The following is a 17,915-nucleotide window of genomic DNA, read 5'->3' as shown; positions in this document are numbered from 1 at the left end:
TGCTCTTGACGTGCTGGAACCTGAAACACTTCAGGCCAGGTGCTAGAAAGTGGGATAGAATGGGCAAAAATACAGTAGAACTGTGGAATTCTGGAAATCCCTCGCTGATGGCATTGTGGGTCAGCCCACAGCAGGAGGACTGCAACAGTTCAACAAGGCAACTCACCACCACCTTCTCAAGGGAAACTAGGGATGGGCAAGAAATGCTGGCCAGCTAGTGATGCCCACATCCCACAAATGAGTAAAAGGAAAGAAGCTGGAAATTGGGAACAAAAACAGAAATTGTTGTAAAAACAAGGCAGGTCATCAGTGGAGTCAAATCAGAGTTAATGTTTTGGGCCCATTGACCCTTCTTCAGAAATGAATGGACAGCTCAACCAGCAGAGATAGGATGGGATTAATGGCCTCATTCTGCACTGTAACTTTTCTATGATTCTAATCAGTACCAATCCGATCGGCTTCATGTATAGAGACCCACCAGAATAAGCATGATAAAAGTGTGCCTAATATAAGTTTGAAATGGCGAGGATATCTCTTCTTATGGGCAGGCTAGAGCTAAATTGAAATCATGCCGTAAATCAATCTGTATTCTATGAGATTTCAGATGGGAAGAAGTCAAATAAGCTTGCTGAGAAAAGAATATTCTAACTATCCTGGTCAATTCCATGCCTTGTCACTGCCTTAATTAAAACATTGTTTACTTCAACCTCATCCATCTTCCTCATTCTCTTGTTGGGGTAATACTGACTGTGTCCATTGGTGACAGTGACTGAGAATTCCACTGGGACCTGAAATGACATTCCTGCCCGTGCTGAGCAAGAGCAGCACATGCCTCGACTTCCAGCAGCTCTGTAAGTTATACTCCAGTTGTCTCGCCCTTTGGGACTCATAAATATCCCCCTTAATCGTAAACAACCTCGTGCCAAACCACAAATGTGCCACATCAATCGTTTTCTTGTATCTTATTTGAAACTTGGGTCGTTTAGTTTTCACTTCAGTGGTAAGCAGGGTGACTGTTACTGATGATGATGGCGGTCTTTATTCTCATCAGGAGTCAATGCCTAAGAATCCCCGACATCGATTCAATTACACAAACACCAACAAAGCATACACTTAGTCACTGAGAGCCCGCATTCATCAAGCAAAACAACTAACAGTCCGCTATCTCGGTGGATTTATTCCTCTTGGTCCCCATACTTCTGAGTGTGTGTGCCTGGTGTTATTGTTTTGCAATGGTGGGAGGGGGGGAAGGTTTGTGGGTGCTATCAGTGCACTGTGTAAAACAGAAACTCAATTCATTCTTTCTTAGTCATGGCTAACACTTCAAAGGGGCAGAATTACAGGGATGGCTGTTGTGATGATCCTGAGCACTGCGCAGGTTTAATGGATGACATGTCACCTCTAATTTCATGGATTCACAATGGTTGAAAAATATCTGAAGTACAGTATTATCAAGCTGTTCTTGGTCCTTTCTAGGTCTTTACATGATGCTCTGCAACAACTCACCAAGGCTGTTTAGACATGACGTCCCAACTCCTAGACTCAATGCACTGATAGAGTTGTGGAATGTTACAGCATGGCAACAGGCCCTTCAGTGCAACTTGTCCATGCTAACCAGGTATCCTAAATTAATCTAGTCCTGTTTTGCCAGTATTTGGCCCAATTCCCTCTGAACCCTTCCTATTCATGTGCCCGTCCAGATGTCTTTTAAACTTTGTAATTCTGACTACATCACTGTTCCCTCACTGTTTCTGGGATAAAATCCTGGAATTTGCTTCCTCACAGCACTGTGAATGCCCCTACATTCCATGGCCTGCAATGGTTTCAGAAGGCGTATCATTATTACCTTTTCCAGGGCAATTAGGAATGGGAATAAATGTTCTACACAGGCTCCAGGTTGTGATGTGGGATGGTTCTTGTTAAAAGTGCTGAAGGTTTGTACAATAACTGGCTCTCTGATGTTTAGCACTGGCAAAGCTTTGCTCATTTTGTCAATGTGAAGTTTTCATAGCTACCATTGCACTATGTTTCACATATGTTACTACGCTGGACTGATTTAAATTCTTATTTACAGGAGGAGTAGTTTGGGTGCAGCATGACATGTAGATTGTTCAAATTGTGTCTTCAAAGCCTTCAATATATCTTTACCAGTTCTGCTCTGCACTGAGGTCGAGGGTGTAATACAACTTCCCTCAGCATCGACAAAAGTGTTGTAACTTGCATTTGTTCAGATTTTGTTCATAATTTTGCCATCGAGACTCGAAGGCATTCCAATTTTGTCCCATATATCCTTTCGTTTCTATAGCAGCAGGGATGGGAAAATTCACCACTACCCTGACTTACCTAGCAGCTCAAAATTAGAATCATAGGCTCCCTACAGATGCAGATAGAGATCATTTGGTCCCCTGGGTCAGCACAAATCTGCCAAAGATCATTCCAACCAGACCCACCCCATCTCCAAAACTCCACATATCCCATGGCCAATCCACAGTTAGCTTGCTCAACCGTGGACACTACGGAGCGGTTTAGCACAGCCAATCCACCTTACCTGCACATCTTTGGACTTTGGGAGGAATCCAAAGCACCCGACAGAAACCCATGCAGATATGGTGAGAACAGACAAACTCCACACAGTCATCAACGGCTGGAATCAAACCCTGACACTGAGGTAGTAATGTTAACGATGAGGCACCATTCCCCTCCCCCTAGCCAGTAACACACTGATAGTCTAATTCTTCCTTGCTGTTTCTTACAGTAGCTGGCTCTCTTATAGCTCTTAAAATCTAATTCAATTACAGCTGCACCCATCGGATACCACAGATTGGTATTTTTGGTGGGTGGGGCATGTAAAATAGATTGGGTACCCAATCTGACACTCTGATAATATGGAGGTGGGCTGGTACTAAAATCAGCCCACCGTGTGTAATTGATTAATTAGGGGTCAAGTGAATTTAATAAAAAGCTGAGAATATTCTGCCCACACCGAAATATTGCTGGGGTGGGCTGTCTCTTCTAGGCAGTACATTTTGTAACTACTCCCTGTTTGACAAAAGTTTGTCCTCACCTCACATTTGCTTCTTTTGCAAAATGCATTTTGTCAATGAGCTAGCATATCTTGCTTGGCCTCTGATTCTAGATTTCACTTGTGAGAGCTGAACTGCCTGGGGTGCTGTTTTCTTGATGAAGCTTTTTTGAATGTTGGAGATCCCATGACATATGCAAAGAAGAGTGGTGGGGTTGGCAGTGGAACAGAAAGTTCAGTGGTGAGGCTAAACGCATAACTTAATTGCATGACCAAAAACAATTGACCTGGTCATTTATGGGATCTGGCTGTGTGCATATTTCTGTGCATTCCTGAAGTTACAAAAGTTATTGTATTTCATTGTCTGTGATGTGCTTTAGGCAGTTGTTGAAGGTCCTATATAAATGCAGTTGGGTTTTTTTTAAAACAATTCAGAGAATTTGAGCATTTCTTTGCCCTCCAAAAAAAATTCCTCTCTGAATCAGGTGTTGTTCACATCACTGCTGTATCTGGCACCCTGTTCCATGCAATGAGCACAAAGTAATTTTATGTATACATATGAGATAATGTGAGAATTGAATGCATGTCATTATTTTTACAGCCAGCTATGAATGACCATAAGAATTACAAGCACTAAAATACAGATCATAGTATCTCCACTGGCTATCTGTCTCTGCCATGTAGAAATGATGAGGCAGATACATGGGAACACCTCCTCCTGTAAGTTCCCTTCCAATACTCACAGATGTCCTGACTTGGACATCCATCGCCACTTCTTCACTTTCATTGGGCCAATATCTTGAGAAGCTTTCCTTAACAACACGGCGAGTGTACTTCCACAGACTACAGCTGTTTAAGAAGCACCATCACCACCTTTGTCAACACCAGCCTGGGATGGGTAATACATGCGCTGCACTATACAACGATGCTCACATCTTAAGAATGAGCAACTGAAACAGACAAAAAGACTGGCAAATCTTACCCAATTGCTCAACATGTGCAGTTTGTGTGTAATTCAGGAAAATGCCCAGCAGATGGCAGTCACCATTGAAATTTCCCTGCCCTGTTTGCAAATACAGCTTAACGTAAGAATCAAGACATATTGCCCCAATGCACGATGGTAGTTTGACCATTAGGGGCAGCACGGTATCTCATTGGTTGGCACTGCTTGCTTCATTGTGCCAGGGACGAGGGTTCAATTCCACCCTCGGGTGACAGTCTGTGTGGAGTTCACACGTTCTCCCTGTGCCTTCTCCTTCTGGTGCTCCAGTTGCCTCCCACAGTCCAAAGATGTGCAGGTTAAGTGAATTAGCAATGCTGGGTTGTAAATGTGTAGGCTAGGTGAAATAGCCATTGGAAATGCAGGGATATGGGGATAATGGTAAGATGGTGGGCCTGGGTAGGATGCCCTTTGGAGTATCAGTGTGGACTTGATGGGCCGAGTGGCATGCTTCCATACTGTAGAGATTCCATGGTTCTTAGAAGCAAACAAGTGTCCCATTACCAAGAATCTAAGCCAGTTTGTGGCAATGCATTTGAGCTGAGACAATAGGGGATAGCGTCAGTAATCTCCCTTCATGCCAATATTCCGAACTAACAGACAGCCTGCCTGGAAGCAGTTCTGACATTATCCTAGCTACAACATAACACGAGAAGATAATAATGTACAGGTAACAGTCGTGTGATACTTACTCATTCATGTGGTTGCTTCACAGTAGCAACTAATTGCCAGTCAGGGGCAGCATTTGCGTGGTACTGACAGTGCAGGGGATTTTGTGAATCCATAGATCACAGGAGAGGAATTGAATCACACTTACAAAGACCTGACATGTGTACAATGGGTGGACTAGCTTCTTGCACTTGCTATATTGTAAGATCCCTATGAATCACTTTTTGAATTTAATGCACTGAATGAACATTAATTTGACAGACAGCCTATTGCTGAGACAATCAGCTCTCCTGCAATGCCGCACTCTCACAACATTGTAGCACTGTGCTTTTTACTTGTTTCAGGGCCAAGGCCATGGGGATGGAACCCAGCTTCCACTTAAATATTCAATCCTCTGTAAAATTCAATATAATACTTTAAAACATATGTTAATATTCAATATTCAAACCTCCGTAATATTCAAAGATAATCAGGCTCAAGCATCGAGCAAAACAATTGTCATCCATGGAATTTTGGGGGTAAAAGGGCTTGCATTTTTATGGCACCTTTTCCAGACCCTCGGAAAGTGTTTCACAACCAGAGGAGCATTGTTGAAGCCTTACTGCTGTTGTAACTAAAGCTGGAAGCATAGCTGTTAATCTGTGCACAGCATGATGCCATGAGAGGAAATGTGGTTATGACCATCATCAGTTCTTAGAGTGTTTTCTTAAAGGATACCATGGGCCCAGACATTTGGTGGGGGGTGGGCAGGGGGAGAGGGTGGTTAGGTGGGTTGTAGTTGGGGTGGGGGAGCCCTCCCTGTTTTACTTTGAGCTAGGGTCATGAGTTCATTTATGTCTACCTCACAGGTCTTTAAAGCCTCACCCCAATGACAACACCACAGACTGTGCAGCACTCCCTTGATGCTGGGCTTGAAGTGTCAGCCTCAACTTGTTCTCAGCTCCCTGCTTCACACCACTTCCCAGTCACAGGTATCCCTGTAAAGCAGGCCCAGTAACAGGAGGTGGGCCTTTGCTCCCCGCCGTTCGCTGAGAGAGCAGTGAAGTCCATTCTGCTGGCTCAGTCCCATGGCCTTTTTGCCCATTGAGGCCTGACACCCAAATGGGAATTTCATCCTCTACTCCCCCAGGGTACCTAGGCCGGGAGGACTGGGGTGGGCAAGGGGTTTGGAATTAGGGAGGGAAGGGGTTGGGGGGCGCGGTTGTTGTGCTTTCATGCTTCCATCCTTCTTTTACCATTGGGGTTTTGTGGAAGTAAGGGCTGTCAATCTTTAGGCCAGCTAAGGTTCTCAAGTCCCCAATCGCGGACCACTTAAAGGTCTCATCTTGACTCTGGGAGATGCTTTGCAAACTGAGAGACCTCCCTGGCATTCTCACTCTCATTCTAGTCCTGATTGTGGAGCAGACCCTTCCTTGCACAGCGGCCTGCCCCAGCAGCAAGCACCGCTCCTGCTCAATGATGCCCCGCTCCCAAGGTCTACGCGACGTTTTCCCCTCCCGTGAGTCCCAGTTGCTGGGCCTTCTTGGTCGTGGCTGTGCCAGGCACTTTCCTGCAGTCCCATCAACGACCAACATTTGAGGTGGAGCTGCTGGGTCTGATGATGCTGCCGGCCTTCTGAATGGGGGGTAACCCTTAGCAGGACGTCAGGGCTGAATTCAGGCAATTAATTGAGACTTGGCTTCCAGCCCTCACATTTGTTCCCAGCAGAGAGAGGGGCAAGTGCAAATGTATCAGAATGCATAAACTTTGAATCAGTCTTTCTTTAGTACTTTCAAGAAATAAATGTAATCATGCAAGTTTAATGAAGTGAATTACATGAATGAATTTAAGGGCAATCCAATATAAACTGCACCTAGATTTACAGCTGCATTGGGCCCATTCTCCTTGATGCGTCCCTTCCCTTTTCATCACAAGACTAAATATGTGCCTTACTGGATTTACACATATCAAATCCAGCAATAATATGGAGTTGCATGTGGCAAAGCATATTACAAATGATCCCAGCAAAGAAACCACAGACAGTTGTCAGCTCTGACTCAGTGGCTGCGGAATCAGGAGGCTGTGTGTCAAATAGTACAGAAACCTTCATTTCTTTAGCACCTTTCATGCAATTAAATACCCAGGCAAAGTGTTTCACAGGAGGGCCAGGAATCTTAACTTGACACCAAGCCATAGATGGAGATGTCAGGTCACATGACCTAACGCTTGGGCGAAGATCGCAGTTTTAAGGAGTGTCCTAATGGAGGAGAGTGAGAAGGGAAGAAGATCAGGGAATTGATTCTAGAGCCCTGGGCCCAGGCAGCTGGAAACACGGCTGTCATCGGGGGAACAATGACAATCAGTGGTATGCCAGCACCCCAGCTAAAGTGTGGTTGGTTTCGGAGGGCTTTAGGTCTCGAACTCCATCGCAGGAACTTCAGTACATACTTTAGGATGACAATGGTCTTCAGAAATGACAACACAGCATCTAGGGCCATTCACAATTCCCCACACAATGAAACAGCCCATGTCCATATTTCCCCAAGACCAGGCATAAGTTAAAAAGTGGCCTGTGATATCACACATCTCAAGCGCTGGGCAATGACCATCTCCGACGAGAGTTTGTCATCATGCTTCTTAAATTAAAATACTATCAATCCCAAGTCCCACACCGTCAACATCCTGTGGATCACTCACGAGATGAAACCAAGCTGGGCCCATCACGTTGGCTGCCGGGCCAGGTCTGAGATTAGATATTCTGTGATGACTAATTCACCTCATGTCAGCTCCCCATGGCCAACGCACTAGAATTACCCTCCAACTGCTGTGATTGAAAGACTAGCCCGAGGGCAGAACAACAGGAACATTTGGGAGCCATTGTGACAACACTTTCCTTTGAAAAACTTATCAGATATATACCAGCTATGAAAGTGGAGTCTCACTGGGCATCCAGGGATGGGTGATAAATGCTGGCCTAGCTAGTGACACCCATCCCTCATGAATGAATTAAAGAGAAATTAGACAAAGAGTCAGAGAGCTGCACAGCATGGAAATGACCCTTCAGTCCAACTCATCCATGCCGACCAGATGTCCTAAATAAATCTAGTCCCATTTTCCAGCATTTGGTCCATATCCCTCTGAACCCCACCTATTCATATACCCATTCAGATGCCTTTTAAATCTTGTCATTGTTCCGGCCTCCAACACTTCCTCTGGGAGCTCATTCCATACACACACCACCCTCTGCATGAGAAAGTTGCCCCTGAAGCCCCTTTTAAATCTCTCCCCTCTCACCTTAAACCTGAGCTCTCTAGCTTTGGACCATCTTGCCCTGGGGAAAAGATGTTGTCTATTCACCCTACCCATGCCCCTCATGATTTTATAAACCTCTTTAAGGTCACCCCTCAGCCTCTGATGATCCAGGGAAAATAGCCCCGATCTATTTAGCCTGTCCATATAGTTCAAAGCCTCCAAACCTGGCAACATCCTTAAAGATCTTTTCTGAACATTTTCAAGTTTCACAATTTCCTTCTTACAGCAGGGAGAATAGAATTGTGAACAGTATTCCAAAAAGTGGGCTCACCATTGACCTGTACAGCCGCACCATGACCTCAACTCGTATACTCAATGCACTGACCAATAGAGGCAAGCAGACCAAATGCTTTCTTCATTAGCCTGTCTATCTGGGACTCCACTTTCAAGGAACTATGAAACTGCACTCCAAGGTCTCTTTGTTTGGCAACATTCCCCAGGACCTTCCCATTAGGTGTATTAGTCCTGTCCTGATTTGTATTAGCAAATGCAGCACCTTGTATTTATCGAAATTTAAAACTTTTTTTTCTGACCCAGCCAGGAATCAGCAAATTGGTTAATGCACAGTCTGTCTGATTTCCAATTAGCAGTGGCAAGGTGAAGATGATGATGATTGGGTAAACAATGGCAGGCCATTGGGGGAAGGGTGATTGAAAGCAAAAGGTCATGTGATACAACCAGGAACATGAGCAATTAGAATTGGCAACGCTTTCAAATCAATGGTGTGATGAAACCATCTCTACTGGCTTGGATAAGTGTGACTGTGACAAGATTTAAGAAGCTGAACCACATTCAAGTCAAAGCAGTTCGCTCAATCATTTAACCCTACATTAAGAAACTCAGAGGAGGCTCACCAAGGTAGGTTGGCAAAACTAAAGAACTGATCATCGACTTCAGAAGAAAGGAAAATAACATGCCCCCATCTACGTCAATGGAACTGAGGGTGAGAGGGTGAAGAGCATTAGTTCCTCGGAGGGAGGATAACTGACGACCTTTCCTGGACTTTCAGACAGACAAGATGGTCAGAGGATTCGATAGGGTGGACAGTGAGAGTCTTTTTCCGAGGATGATGACATCAGCTTGTACGAGGGGGCATAGCTACAAATTGAGGGGTGATAGATTTAAGACAGATGCCAGAGGCAGGTTCTTTATTCAGAGAGTGGTAAGGGCATGGAACTCCCTGCCTGCCAATGTAGTTAACTCAGCCACTTTAGGGGCATTTAAACTGTCCTTGGATAAGCATACGGATAATGATGGGATATTATAGGGGGAGGGGCTTAGATTAGTTCACAGGTCGGCGCAACATCGAGGGCTGAAGGGCCTGTTCTGCGCTGTATTGTTCTATGACTTCCCATGTAAATGTGACAGTCAAGAAGGCACAACAATGCCTCTTCTTCCTCAGGCAGCTCAGGAAGTTTGGCATCTCCACAAGGTCCCTCACCAACTTCTACAGATGCACCAGTGAAAGCAAACTGTCCGGGTGCATAAAAGCCTGATATGGCAACAGCTCTGCCCAGGAGTGTAAGAAACTACAGTAGGTGGTGCGCACAGCCCAGACCATCTCAGAAGCCAACCTTCCATCCATGGACTCCATTTCCACAGCTCGCTGCTGCAGAAAAGCTGCTAACATCATCAGAAACCCATCTTTACTCAGAGAGTAGTAAGGGAATGGAACCCTTTGTCTGCAACGGTCGTAGATTCGCCAACTTTAAGTACATTTAAGTTGTCATTGGATAAACATATGGATGTACATGGAATAGTGTAGGTTAGATGGGCTTGAGATCGGTATGACAGGGCAGCACAACATCGAGTGCCGAAGGGCCTGTACTGAGCTGTAATGTTCTCGGTTCTATGCTCTACACCCCGGTATTGACCCCCTACAATCTCTTCCATCAGCCAGAAGATACAGGCAGAAGCCTGAACACATGCACCAGCAGGTTCAGGAACAGCTTCTTTCCAGCTGTTATCAGATTGTTGAATGGACTCTAGCCTCAAATAACGTAACCTGCAATGTCCCCTCTATGCCTCTAAGTCTTTTTGATCAGTACATCCTTTGCTTGCTGTGATCTCTCTGAACAAAGCTTTTCACTGTATTTTAGTACACGTCACAATAAAACCAATCAATCAATCAAAAACAAGCTAGGCTTGTATCACGGGAGTTCAGAAGGGTGACAGGTGACTCCGCTGAAATGTATAAGATTCTAAGGGATTTTGATGAGGCAGATGTGGAGAGGATGTTTCTTCTTGTGGGAGACTTTTAGAACTAGGGGTTACTGTTCCAGAATAAAGGTTTTTCATTTAAGACACAGAAAAGGAGAATTTCTTTCCGTAGAGAGAATTTGGGGAGTTTGAAACTGTTTTTTTAAAGCTTGAAGTAGAATCCTTTAATATTTTTAATGAAGAGTTGGATAAATTCTCGATGTGCAAGGGGTTGAAAAATTATCAAGGAATGTTAGGGGTATTAGGCAGGTATGTTTTATTGAATGGCAGAATGACTTGAAGGGCTGAGTGGCCTACTTCTGTTCCATGTTTGTATTTTTATTATTCATTCACGGGATGTGGGTGTCACTGGCCAGGCAACATTTATTGCCCATCTCTAGTTGGCCAGAGGGCAGTTAAGAGTCAATCACATTGCTGTGGGTCTGGAGTTGCAAGGGATGATGGCCTAGTGGTATTATCACTGAAATGTTAATCCAGAGATCTAGAGAATGTTCTGGGTACACAGGCTCGAATTCTGCCATGGCAGATGGTGGAATTTGAATTCAATAAATATCTGAAGAGAGAGCTCAGAAGAGCCAGGAGGAGACATGAGAAGTTGCTGGCGGATAGGATCAGTGTAAACCCTAAGGCTTTCTATAGGTATTTAACGAATAAAAGAATGACGAGAGTAAGATTAGGGCCAATCAAGGATAATAGTCAGACATTGTGTGTGGAGTCAGAGGAGATAGGGGAAGCACGAAATGAATATTTTTAGACAGTATTCACCCTAGAAAAGGACAATGTTGTCGAGGAGAATACTGAGATACAGGCTACTAGAGTAGGTGGGATTGAGGTTCACAAGGAAGAGATATTAGAAATCCTAAAGAGTGTGAAGATAGATAAGTCCCCTGGGCCGGATGGGATTTATCCTAGGATCCTCTGGGAAGCAAGACAGGAGATTGCTGAGCCTTTGGCATTGATCTTTAACTCGTCATTGTCTGCAGAAATAGTGCCCTTTGACTGGAGGATAGCAAATGTGGTTCCCCTGTTCAAGAAGGGGAGTAGAGACAATTCTGGTGATTATAGACCAGTGAGCCTTACCTCAGTTGTTGGTAAAGTGTTGGAAAAGGTTATAAGAGATAGGATTTATAATAATCTAGAAAAGAATAATTTGATTAGGGATAGTCAGCATGGTTTTGTGAAGGGTAAGTCGTGCCTCACAAACCTTATTGAGTTCTTTGAGAAGGTGACCAAACAGGTAGATGAGAGTAAACCGGTTGATGTGGTGTATATGGATTTCAGCAAGGTGTTCGATAAGGTTCCCCACAGTAGGCTATTGTACAAAATGTGGAGGAATGGAATTGTGAGAGATATAGCAGTTTGGATTGGAAATTGGCTTGCTGAAAGAAGGGAGAGAGTGGTGGTTGATGGGAAATGTTCATCCTGGAGACAAGTTACTAGTGGTGTACCGCAAGGGTCGGTGTTGGGTCCACTGCTGTTTGTCATTTTTATAAATGACCTGGATGAGGGTGTAGAAGGATGGGTTAGTAAATTTGCAGACGACACTAAGTTCGGTGGAGTTGTGGATAGTGACAAAGGAAGCTGTAGGTTGCAGGGAGACATAGATAAGCTGCAGAGCTGGGCTGAGAGGTGGCAAATGGAGTTTAATGCAGACAAGTGTGAGGTGATGCACTTTGGTAGGAGTAACCGGAAGGCAAAGTACAGGGCTAATGGTAAGATTCTTAGTAGTGTAGATGAGCAGAGAGATCTCGGTGTCCATGTACACAGATCCTTGAAAGTTGCCACCCAGGTTGACAGGGCTGTTAAGAAGACATACAGTGTTTTAGCTTTTATTAATAGAGGGATTGAGTTCCGGAACCAAGAGGTTATGGTGAAGCTGTACAAAACTCTGGTGCGGCCACTCTTGGAGTATTGTGTACAGTTCTGGTCACCGCATTATAAGAAGGATGTGGAAGCTTTGGAAAGGGTGCAGAGGAGATTTACTAGGATGTTGCCTGGTATGGAGGGAAGGTTTTACGAGGAAAGGCTGAGGGACTTGAGGCTGTTTTCATTAGAGAGAAGAAGGTTGAGAGGTGACTTAATTGAAACATATAAAATAATCAGAGGGTTAGATAGGGTGGATAGGGAAAGCCTTTTTCCTAGGATGGTGACGGCGAGCGCGAGGGGGCATAGCTTTAAATTGAGGGGTGAAAGATATAGGACAGATGTCAGAGGTGGTTTCTTTACTCAGAGAGTAATAAGGGAATGGAACGCTTTGCCTGCAATGGTAGAAGATTTGCAAACTTGAAGTACATTTAAGTCATCATTGGACAAGCATATGGACGTACATGGAATAGTGTAGGTTAGATGGGCTTCAGATGGCCTGTACTGTGCTGTAATGTTCTATGTTCCATCTGGAATTGAGAACCTCATGACCGTTTAGGAAAGGAGGTAAAGAGAAACTTCTTCAGCCAGAGAGTGGTGAATCTATGGAACTCCCTACCACAGAAGGCTGTGGAGGCCAGGTCATTGATTATATTTAAGACAGAGATACATCGGTTCTAGATTGTCGAGGGGACCTCGAGTTGAGGAAACTTGTCAGCCATGATTGAATGACAGAGCAGATTCAATAGACTGAATAGCCTAATTTTTGCTCCTATGTCTTATGGGCCATGAATCCATTGCTGATTGTCAGAAAAACCCACCTGGCTCACTAATGTCCTTTATGGAAGGAAACTGCCATCCTTACCTGGCCTGGCCTGCAGGTGACTCCAAACCCACAGCAATGTGGTTGACTCTTAGCTGCCCTCTGGGCAATTAGGGATGGGCATTAAATGCTGCCTGGCCAGTGATTCCTTCATTCCGTGAATGAATAAAGAAAAAAAAACATGTAGTACATACCAGGTAAGGGTGGCTGTTTCAATTCATAAAGTTCATTAGTGAACCAGATGGGTTTTTCCCAACAATCAGCAATGGATTCATGGTCATCACTAGACTCTCTATTCCTATTTTTTATAACTGAATTCAATTCCACCATCTGCTGTGGCCGGATTCAAACCTACTTCCACAGGACATTATCTGAGTCTCTGGATTAACAGCCCAGCAATAGTACCACTAGGCCATCCTCTCTCCATCTTGTCCAATATTTTGAATTGCTTGGGAGCTGTTGCTTTCTCCATGGCAACCTCTGGGCCAGTCAGAGGCCATCACCTCCCCTGTGTTTATTAGAGCAAACATTCACTCCTTTCACCACCAGTATATCATGGGTGCAGCATGCATGATCAAAGCTTTGGCCTCTATCACTTAGAACAATAAGGACAGCAGCTACATGGGAACACACTACCTCTGAGTTCCATACATGCTACACAATATCTTAACTTCCAATCCTGGAAATCCTTCCCAAACGCAACGTCGAAGAAACTTCACCACTGCTGCATTCACTTTGAAAGAGAAAGGCCCCCATTGCCTCAAACAATCTCAAGGTCAATCAGGCAATATATGCCAGCCTTATCAGTGATGAGAATAAATTAACAAAACAGAAAAGCTCAAGGCTGCAGGAAGATGAGAAGCAGTTGCTGGTTACTACAGCACTTAAATCTTGCAGAAGGCAGGGGCACGTTGCTGAAGATTTTCATCATCAGGACAAATGCAAGAATGTCAAAGTTCAGGCCACAGCAATTAACTGATCTTGTATCTTTTATTGTTGAAAATAGGCAGAGTGCTTGCTGTACTCAAACCAGTCCGTGCAAAACAAAACATCTGCCATTTGATGTGGCCCTTTGAATCCATTTGCTGAACAATCCTGATTGCACAAATACTCATGTCAACAACAAAGCGAACAAAATTAATGAGTTAATATCATGGCTCATTTCTGCCAGATGGAAGTGTCATGCATTCATACTCAGGGAGCTGTTCCCTGCAAGTAAGAGAAAATGTTGAAGTCTTTTGCCTTTTTTTTCAAATTGCTTGCAAGTCTATAGGTCATTGCTCCTTTCTCCATGGGAACCTCTGGGGCAGTCAGAGTCATCTTGCCAACCAGTCAGTAGAATTTTCTTCTGTAATATCAGTTCTGTGATTGCTTGAAATTTGGCATTCTTTCATATGGCCTGATGGGCGCCAAGCAAAAAGCTTAAAAAAAAGTGGCTCCCTTTCCAGCAAAATCAAACAGTCACAAATGAAACCGTATAAAAAATGTACAGATGCACTGAGTGTAAATTTTTAAACTGTAGAGTTTGAAGGAAAAATGCAAGATGATGGAAGAAAAGGACCTCTCATGCATTGATCCCCTTGAAAAGACAGCCAGTGCCTCAATGTCACCACAGTTCTATTTGCCATCAGCATGGGAGTCAACTGCAAATTAAGCCTGAGGTGACCAATGATGAATCGAGGAGTGATGAATAGAATATATGGTAAAGTGAGACAGTTCATTCAATCTGGTAGGTCAGTACCAAACATAACTTTGGTGCCAACTATCTGTCCATCATGTGAAACACACTACAGGTTAGACAGAACTTTTTTAGTACAGCCAAGGGACTTTATTAGGGTTTTAAACCAGAATAAACAGGCTCTTGTGGCACCATGTTAGTGTCCTAGGAGGGTGATACCTCTGACCCAGGAGGCTCAGGTTCAAGTCTTACCTATTCCAGAGATGTGTCACAGTATCGCTGAGCAAATTGATTAATAACACCTAAAATACCTGAATAAACACCGGATAAGATGCTCAAGTATGTCTAAGACACAGACATTATCATGTTGATATGAGGCATGTCCTTACCCTGTTAGATTACATATGCTCACCCCTATGAATTGGTTTCGATGCTGTCAACCTGGTAATGGATTCTCCAATATCCTGTGCTGTGTTCCATTGTATTTTGGAGCACGCTTTACTCCGAAAGCTCAGACTTCCTTTGCAAGCGACTTCTCAAGTGGCTACATTGGCTGAATTCAAACTCATTTTCTTGAAGAACTGAATGTGATCATTTTCATGCCTTTATTCCTAAATCATGTCTAAGTCTCAAAGTGAGTCGAACAATAACCTGAATCAACAAGTGCAGGAGGAGACATCGGCCATTCAGCCCATTGATTCTCTTCCAGTGTTCAGTACAATTATAGATTAGATTAGGTTAGATTCCCTACAGTGTGGAAACAGGCCCTTCGGCCCAAGAAGTCCACACCGCCCCTTGAAGCTTCCCACCCAGACCCAACCCCCTATAATCCACACATCCCTGAACACTATGGGCAATTTAGCATGGCCAATCCACCTAGCCTGCACATCTTTGGACTATGGGAGGAAACCGGAGCACCTGGAGGAAACCCATGCAGACACAGGGAGAATGTGCAAACTCTGCACAGACAGTTACCTGAGGCTGGAATTGAACCCAGGTCCCTGGTGCTGTGAGGCTGCAGTGCTAACCACTGAGCCACGGTGCCGCCCAGTCAACATGTGCTTCATCTCCAGTCCTGCGTTAGCTCTGTATCCCCAGATCAACATCTACTGACTTGTCTTGAAAGGTCCAATTGGACCATAGAATCTGCTGGAGAGCATTCCAGATTGCAGCCACTTTTGGGAAAAAAAAACTTGATTTCTCTCAAAAGTAGCTCTGCTCAAATTTAAAGATTACTCCCCTTTGTTCACAATTTCCAAATAAGAGGAAATAGTTTCCCTCAACCTAACTCTTATGTTCTTATCCAGCTTATTGAATACTTTCCCACATTTCAAATACCTTAATCAGATCACATCCTAAAAAAAAATTAATGTTTTCACTGTTTCCTGTTACTACAGGCCACCAACTTCGTGGACACTTGGTTGGTTATCTTCCTATCTTCTATCTAGCTGCGACTTCTGAACCATAAGCACTAACTGACAATGAGGCCACAGCATCAAGCTAATTCTTCCTCCCTGAATCTCTCATTCAGGAACATTGTGCTGTGTGCTGGTCTTGGAGCGGGTTCCAGTGGAGGTTTACATGAATGGTTCCAGGGATGAGAAACTTGTCATGTGAGGAGGGGTTGAGGCCTTTTGGTCTGTATTCGGTAGAGTTCAGGTGGGGATCTAATTGAAACTTAGAGAATGCTGACAGGCCTGTATAAAGTGAATGTAGAGAAGACAGACTAGGAGACATGGGCACAGCCTCAGAGCGAAGGCCTGACCCTTCAGAACTGAGATGAGGAGGAATTTCTTCAGCCTGAGGGTGTTGAATCTGTGGAACTCACTGCCACAGAAGCAATGTAGGCCAAGCCATTGACTGTCTTCAAGACAGAGATAGATAGGTTCTTGATTAGTAAGAGGATCAAGGGTTGTAGGGAAAAGGCAGGAGAATGTGGGTTGAGAAACATATCAACCATGATCAAATAGTGGAGCAGACTCGATGACTGAATGGCTTAACCTTACTCCTGTATCTTATGGTCTAAAGTATTATACTATTCCAGAAGGGAATATTTGGCAAGACATCAGACCAATCAACATTGTTGGGGGCAGAGAAAAGGACACTTCACACGACTCTGCAACTGTCTCATACCTGGATCAATGGCTTTTTGATTCTAACATGGGTATCTAGAAAGTGGGTCAAGGATAGCATGCTTTGAAGAGTCAATAATCTATCCCCTTCTGCCTTAAAACCATTCATTCTAGCTCCTGCACATTTTGAGGGGGACAGTTCCAAAGATTCTCAACCCTCTGTGACAAACAAATTTGTGAACGGGTTTGGCAGAATAAGGTCTGAGAAACTGTTTTCACTGGCAATTGAGCTAGGCCAGGGGTTGGGGTCAGTAACTAGATTACACAAATTTAAGAACATTGTAAAAATCAAACCAGAGAGGAGATAAGGAACTAAGTGTCCACGATACATTGTTATGACCTGGATTGTGCTGTTGAAAGGGTGGTTGGCAGAAGTAGTTTTTAGTAATGGAACTGGACAAATATTTGCAAAGAACAACTTTGCATGGCAACATGGTAAAGATGGGGTTGTGGGGTGTGGGTGTGTGAGACTCATTGGATTTCTCTTTCAAAAACCAGCGCAGACACACGGGCAGAATAGCCTCTTTCTGTGATGCATATGATTTGCAATGTGAAATGCTTTGTTTCTTTAGCTTCTATTGTGGTTGACAGTGCATCAAAAGTTGATGGTCAGTTACTAAGTGATGTTTTTTCAATCAATGGGTGATGCTGACCAAAGACGCTTAAGGTTTAACATCCGTGTATAACTATAAACTGCCACAATAAAGCGATGTTGGCTGAGTATTAAAGATTTTTTTTAAACTTCAAACACTGGGAAAAGAAATATATTTCAAGGCCTATTAAGAGGAGGAGAATCTCTGAGATAGAAAGCTTTCTTCATATGGAGGAGGGAAATCATGAAACGCTAAAGGCCAGGGAACAGACCCCACCAAGCAGAGATGAATGAAGTATATTGAGAAGTACAGCTGAAGGCAAGCTTGAGTCTAACTGTTTGTAAAGTCATTAGAAAGATCAAAACGTAGAAGTAGGAGGTTGTCCATTAAATTTCCATCAAACATGCCTGCCGTTGAAAAGTGGCATATTTGAATGAGCCAAGACTTCCGCTGATCTCAGCACAGGAGTGCATTGGTTAGTGTGCGCAAGATCCTGGAGTAATATTTGACAAACAAATTGACAGAGGAAATACGTTGCTTTGGATGTGGCAAAAGAAATGATGGTAGCAACGTGTGGCTAATATACCAACAGACTTAGGCCTAAATGAACAGAGGGCTTGGTGA

The 17,915-nt window shown here is 43.9% G+C and overlaps 1 protein-coding gene across 4 annotated transcripts in view; it reads right to left on the bottom strand.

Annotated features, from left to right (window-relative positions):
• Positions 1-17,915, bottom strand: part of gfra4a (GDNF family receptor alpha 4a) — a 197,725-nt gene that overhangs the window by 174,915 nt on the left and 4,895 nt on the right. The window lies entirely within an intron of this gene.

The sequence above is a fragment of the Stegostoma tigrinum genome, chromosome 1, assembly GCF_030684315.1.
Source record: "Stegostoma tigrinum isolate sSteTig4 chromosome 1, sSteTig4.hap1, whole genome shotgun sequence".
Taxonomy (NCBI): Eukaryota; Metazoa; Chordata; class Chondrichthyes; order Orectolobiformes; family Stegostomatidae; genus Stegostoma; species Stegostoma tigrinum.
Note: the sequence above shows the minus strand (reverse complement) of the source record. Positions and strands in the feature narration are given on the sequence as shown.